Genomic DNA, 7,016 nt, shown 5'->3' with positions numbered 1-7,016 from the left:
CGTCCCTCCTGGCAACATGTCCAAAGTATGTCAGACGAAGCCCCAGAATCCTTGCCTCCAAGGAGCAGCTTGGTTTAATCCTCTCCAAGATGGATCAGATGAGGGAGAAAATAATTTAAAAGCAGGTTATCACAAGAGTCCAGAATTAAGGTTGCATAATGGAGTGTACTTGGGGTGGTGGGAGGGGTGCGGGGGGATTCTATACCAAAGAAAGAATTTTTCTTTTACTTTTCAAAGAGAGGAGCCAACTGGATGGGGGAGGGCTAGGCAGGGAGAAAAGTGCAACAATGAACGGAAATGCAAAATTTCTGTAAATGTTCATTAAAATTAATAAAATAAAATTTTTTAAAAGACCCCCAAAAGTAAAAAATTAAAAAAAAATCAGACCCTCCTGAGAATAAATTTCAACTCATTGCAAGCCTTTACTGGTTTCTGGGGTTTATAGGAATAGACTATCTTTCCCCCTCATAAGCAGCTAGCAGATTCAAACCTTTCAAGTTATACACTACATCACTAGGATGCCTTCTCTGCTGAAACAACAACAACAAAACAACCAAGTTCAATGCCATTAAGTGGATTCAGACTCATAGCAATCCTACACTGGTTTCTAAGGAGAGTGCCCACCCCTTTCCTGTGGAACAAGTGGTAGATTTGAACTGCCAGAGATGTGCAGCCTTGTGGCTAGCAGCTCAACAGTCAATGGATTTCCCCCCTGCCATTGTTGTTGTTCTTATGTGCTGCTTGAGACTTAATAAATATTTAATAGCTATATAAATTAATCAATGTATGAATCATCCAGAACCTGTTCACATAGGAGAGAGAAAGGAAATTCAACACCTAGAACTAGTCTTTCAACCAGGAAGTCAATTCATAAATGTGGGAAAATAACCCTGAGAGAACCCTCAGAAGGGCTTGTTCAGTAATTTAATAAGAGGTACAGAAGAGTCTCTTTTTAAACAAACAAACAAAAAAAAATAAGAAGAGTCTCTTTTGGTGAAATTTTTTCTCTTCAACTTGGAGAGCTGTGGTGGCATAATGCATAACTGATCTCTTTGCTAACCAGAGCAGAAGATACTTAGCCATACATCTCTGTGCTGTGAATCCACCAGCTGCTCCCTGGGAAGAAGATGGGTGTCTCCTTCCATTAAGATGTGCGACTTCTGAAAAGCCGTGGAGGATCAGCGTGAATCGGAATCTGCTCTATGGCAGTGACTTTCCACCAAACAGGGGATTTCTCACTGATCTGAAAAATGAAAAGGACCATTTGGCAAATTAGTCAGTGTTCCAGTTATCTTTTGCTGCAGAACAAACCACCTCAAACTTAGTGGCATAAACAACAATCATGAGCTCTGAGTTAGGGATTTCAATAGAATCCAGCAGGAGGTCCACCAGGCTGAAATCTAGAATCATCTGGAGGTTTCTTTATGTATGTACAAGCCTGGTGCCTAGGCTGAGATGATTCAAAGTCTGATCTTGGTTGGGCTGTTTGCCTAGGTTACCTCCATATGTGGCTTCTCTCTGTGGCTTGGCTGCTAGATTCTGGAAAGGAATGTCCTGACAGAGAAAGTCTAGAGCATAAACATATCAAGAGTCTCTCAGGAACACCCTAGTTTCACTCTTTCCAAGACAGACGTTTTTGTTGTCTTGGCAGTTCTTGGAGGCAAGGGTAGTGAATCTCCATATGGGCAGCATGTTGTTAGCACTGGCCAGTCCTGGGAAAGGGGCATCATGCTTGGAAAGGTGGAGGGTCAATAAGTGAAAGGAAGACCCTCAGTGAGATGGATTGACATAGTCACTGTAACAACGGACTCAAGTGTAATGGAGATGATGAGAATGACACAGGATAGGGCTAGGTTCAGATGAGCTGTTTATAGGGTTGCCATGAGGTGTACTCAGCTCAACTGCACATAACAATGACAACATAGGAAGCTGTGTGGCTTTTTATGACAAAGCCTCTGAATTCATGCATATATCATTAGTTCATCTCACATACCATTTGTCCTCTACTAATCAAAACAGTCACAAACCTCCCCCACTTACTAGGAAAGAGGACTCAGACCCACTACCTCTAATTAAGAATAGTATCAAAGAATTCGAGGTTATTATATCAAACACCACAGCCAGGTTGGAGTAAGAGGTGTCAAAGGCAAATCATCCATGTATTTGAAATCCTATCGAAACTCCTCTTGAATGAGCTGGACCGTCATCGAATGCTGATGAAGCACGAGATGTTTGATATCGACTCAGTTCAGGAATGATTCATGTGATTGTTGCTGCCACATCCAGAGGATGAAATGGAAGGCAAGACAGCTGAAATATTAATCTATGGAGGCCTGTCTTTTCCTAGGGTCTTATAAATTATACAAAGCAAGTCACTGGTTCTAAGTGGATTAGCTGCCCATCATGTAGGCAAGGTCATGGCCCTGTGCTCTAGTTAAGGAAGATTGTTTCTCTCTAGTTTAAATGATAATATATCTCGAGAAACTTTGAAATCAAATGCAATAGGCAAGCTAAGCTGAAATTTCTTATCACGAAACCAAATAAAGATCCTCACTTTAAGACAGATTCACAGTTTTTCAAATTTCAAAGTGAAGCAAGTAGGAAGTGAAATATAAACCAAAGTTTTAAGGAGCCACCGTCCATACAATTTAAACTTAACCAGAGTCAGTGGCCTGCATTCAATGACTTTAGGTGCATCCAGTTCTTGGAAAGTTATTAGATTCAGTATAATGCTATTAGCATAATTCTAATTTTCATAATTATGTTGTCATATATGGCTCAATGTGTGTCAGGGTTGTATCCCTTCACCATACCTATTCAATCTATATGCTGAGCAACCTATTCAATAAACTGAACTCTATGAAGAAAAACGTAGCATCAGGTTTGGAGGAAGACACCTCAATCTAACTTTCCTTATTCCCATGGGGATAATCCAACCTTGCTTGCTGAGAGTGAGGAGGACTTGAAGCACTTGCAACTTCCAGTAAGTTAAACACTACAGCCTTCAAATGGATTGCATCTCAGTGTCAAGAAAAGAAAAATCCTCATTCTCTAGAGCAAGAGGCAACATCATGATGGATGGAGAAAAGACTGAAACTCTAAACAACTTCATTTTGCATAGATCTACAAACAATACGCTTGGTATAAGCAATCAGGAGATCAGGAGATGTATTACACTGGGAAAGTCTGTAGTCAGGGGCTTCTTGAAATTATTGAGGACCGAAGATGTCAGTTTGAGGAATAAGGTATGCCTGATTTATGACATGGTCTTTTCAGTCACTTGCTATGATTTTGAGAGCTGGGTAATGAATAAGGATGAAAAAAGAAGAATTGATGCGTTTGAACTGTGGTGTTGCAGATGAGTACTGAATATCCCACTGACTGCCAAAAGAACAAAAAGATATGTCTTGGAGAAGGTGTAGCCATAGCGCTCCTTGGAGGCAAAGATGATGAAACTATGCTCATAGTCTGACCATGTAGCTAAAAGAGGTTATTCCTTGGAGAGGGACATCAATGACTGTGGCAATGGGCTCTAGTGTGACAAAGATAGTGAGGATGGCAATGGACAGGACAAGATCTGTTGTTTATAGGGTGGCTAACAGTCATACTTGATGACACCTAACAACAACAACGCTTTTCATTGACTATGCAGAGGCATTTGGCTCTGTGGATCACAACAAACAGTGGATGACTCTGAGAAGAATGGGAATCCCAGAACACTTGATTGTGCTTATGCAAAACTTATACATGGACCAGGAGGTAGTTGTCAGAACAGAGCAAGGAAATACTGTATGGTTCAAAATTGGGAAGGGTGTATGCCAGGGATGTGTCCTATCTCCATATCTTTTCAATCTATATGCGGAACAGATTATCTGGAAGGCTGGGCTCTATGAGGAGAAATGTGGCATCAGGATTGTAGGAAGAATCATCAACAATCTGCATTGTGCGGATGACACAATCCTGCTTGCTGACACTGAGGAGAACCTGAAGCGCTTGCTAAAGAAGGTCAAGGATTGAAGAGTTCAATATAGATTGAAGATCAACATCAAGAAGACAAAGATTCTCACCACTGGTCCTATTGGCCTATCTATCATGATAGATGGTGAAGAGATTGAGATTGTTAACAGCTTTCATTTGTTTGGCTCTACAATCAACACCCTTGGTACCAGCAGCCAGGAAATTAAAAGATTAATTGTATTGGAAAAGTCTGCTCTCAGAGGCTATTCCAAGGTACTGAGGAGCAACGATGTCAGTCTGGAGACTAAGGTGTGTTTGATCCAGGCCATGGTCTTTACCATTACTTGCTATGCTTTAGAGAGCCAGACAATGACTAGGGATGACAGAAGGAGAGTTGATGCCTTTGACCTGTGGTGTTGGAGAAGAGTGTTGAATATACCATGGGCTGCTAAGAGAATGAACAGGTTAGTCCTGGAGAGGGTGCTCTAGGCTGCTTCTTGGAGGCAAGGATTCTGAAGCTTCATCTGACATACTTTGGACACGTTGCAAGGTGGGATCAGTCCTTGGAGAGGGACTTAATGCTTGGGAGGGTGGAGGGACAGTGCAGGAAAGGAAGACCCTTGATGAGATAGATTGATTTCATCACTGGGGTAATGGGTATAGGCATGTCAGAGACAATAAGATTGACAAGAGATAGAGCAGGTTTAAAGCTGTTGTACATAGGATCACTATGAGTCGCAGGTGATTCGACGACACATAACAACAACAGTGGCCTGCTGGGTAAAGAGCTGAACTATCAACCTATGTGCGGGCAGTTGGAATCCACCAGCTGTCCCACAAGAGAAAGATGGACTATCTCTTCTGACCTGGAGTTGGTCCTGACTTGACAGCAATGTGAATGTGAGTTTAAATTTTTTAGAAGAATCTTTGTAGGTATTCTCTCATTTTATCTTTCCAGTCACACTGTAAGATGGGAACAGCAAGACCATCTAAAAAATAAAGAAATTGAGCCAATAAGAGCTTTAACAAATCATGCTGGGTTAGTCAACAAATTAGGGGTCCTGGTGGTGCAGTGATTAAGCAATTGATCTCTATCTGAAAGGCTGGTAATTATAACCCATTCAACAACTCTGAAAGAGAAAGACTTGTTTCTATAAAGATGTCTAGAAAAATATATGGATAGCAGCAGTTGCACTTTGTGACAGGTCACTTTCCTGGCCTGTAACATGTGTCTTCATGCGTTGACATAGACTTCATAGTGTCTATTAACAGTCAACAAATTATTGGCAAATGAGATCCCTAGAATCAACACTCTGAGCCTTAATGGTTAAAACAATCTGTACCAACTGATTCTGACTCATCATGTATGTCAACTTGGCATGGTGCCAAGGTTTGAAAACCATAAGGTTTTCAAAGGCTGGTTTTTTAAAAATAGGTCACCAGCCCTTTCTTCCAAGGTGCCTTTGGATGAATTTCCCACCTTCCTGTTAGCAGCCGAGTGTGCTAGCCATTTGTACTACCCAAAGACTCCATTCCTGGCTTTGTTCATTGTTAATTCCTGGTCTTTGTTCCTTGTTAATAAAATACATGGTCATGGTTTCCACCCAGATACAGACTCCTAAAGATTATAAAGAGGGCATGAGGTTTGAATGCCTTCAGTATTATTTTTGAGGCAGCCTGTCTCTCATTGTCCTGTAAGACACATAACTCATTGTGTCCAGATCGGAACCAACTCGGCTGACTCTCTATTGAGTTTTCAAGACCGTAAATCTCATGAAAGGAGAGCATCCACTTTTCTCTCACAGAACTGCTGACGGATTAGAACCACTAGAGACTTGTGACCTTTGTGTTAGCAGCAAAACTCCCTGTGGACTACACGGAGCTGCATTAAACTATAGCAAATGAGGCTTACAGTTAGTGGTGGACTTCGGGTTCCTCCCTGCACACTGCCTTACAGCTAACAACTTGTGGACAGTTTCTTCTTTGTAGAGTTCATACTTTGGTTCCTGGCACCATGTAGTCACCCTTTGGGTATTTTTTAGGCATTCTTCTCTTTCTCTCATTTCTGTCTAACTCATTATCACATCCTCTTTAGTGTTCATGCTTCTCAGTCAAGGCTGCACTGGTAAACAATTAGCTCTACGAAAACTGTCACTATTCTGATTCACAGTGTTTGGAATTTTGCATGTAATACATACCTCCATCACAGCTGATTTCAAGCTAACAACAGGACTTCAGTCAAAGAGGAGTTGGGAGAAGAGCTTCACAAGCCTTTCCTGCATGCTCGTTCAGGGCAGCTCCAGCACACCACTGACCCATCCTTCCTCTTCTGAAACTCCTTGCAGCTATTGATTTTAGTTCATGCTGTACCACCTCGCAGTTGGATTTATGCATTATCTTTCTGGCTAGTCTGTCTCTGGCTTTGTAATCCCCTCTCCCTGCCATGCCTACCTCCTATTCTCACCTTCTTACTGCTCAGCAGTCAAAGGTATTTACCTGAAGCATAAATTGAACTGTGTCCTCTGGCTGCTGGCTGTCCCAAGCCCAGTCCCTTTGTGCAGAATAAAGCCCAAGATTGTGAGGAAGGTAGGCAAGTTCCAGAAGGGTCTAGAGCAGTGGTTTTCTGTCAGCCTGCACTGTGGAGCTAGCTGTGGAACCTGTCTTAATTTCAAAACAAAACAAAACAAACAGCAAAAAAGCCACTTCAAGATTTTGTCCACTGCAGTTTCTGCATGAGTTTTTGTTTTAAAAACATTACATAGAATTGTTCTTCACCTGGATTCCTGAGCAATTTTGGGGCCTTCTTTAATTTTTTACCTGAGATAAGCACCTCACTGACATCATTCTACTCTCTCCAAACTCCTAGAGCATTGATCGAATTTTGCACAATGACTTATTCATAGCAAATACATTTTTTAAGAGACATAAACGCAGGTTATATACCTGGATTTCACCTGATGGCATGCATAGGAATCAGATTGATTACATATGTGGAAAGAACCGCTGGAGAAGCTCAATATCAGCTGTGAAAACTAGGCCAGGAGCTGATTGTGGAACAG

The sequence above is a fragment of the Elephantulus edwardii genome, unplaced genomic scaffold, assembly GCF_000299155.1.
Source record: "Elephantulus edwardii isolate Elephantulus edwardi_28Jun2011 unplaced genomic scaffold, EleEdw1.0 scaffold00210, whole genome shotgun sequence".
Classification (NCBI taxonomy): Eukaryota; Metazoa; Chordata; class Mammalia; order Macroscelidea; family Macroscelididae; genus Elephantulus; species Elephantulus edwardii.
Note: the sequence above shows the minus strand (reverse complement) of the source record.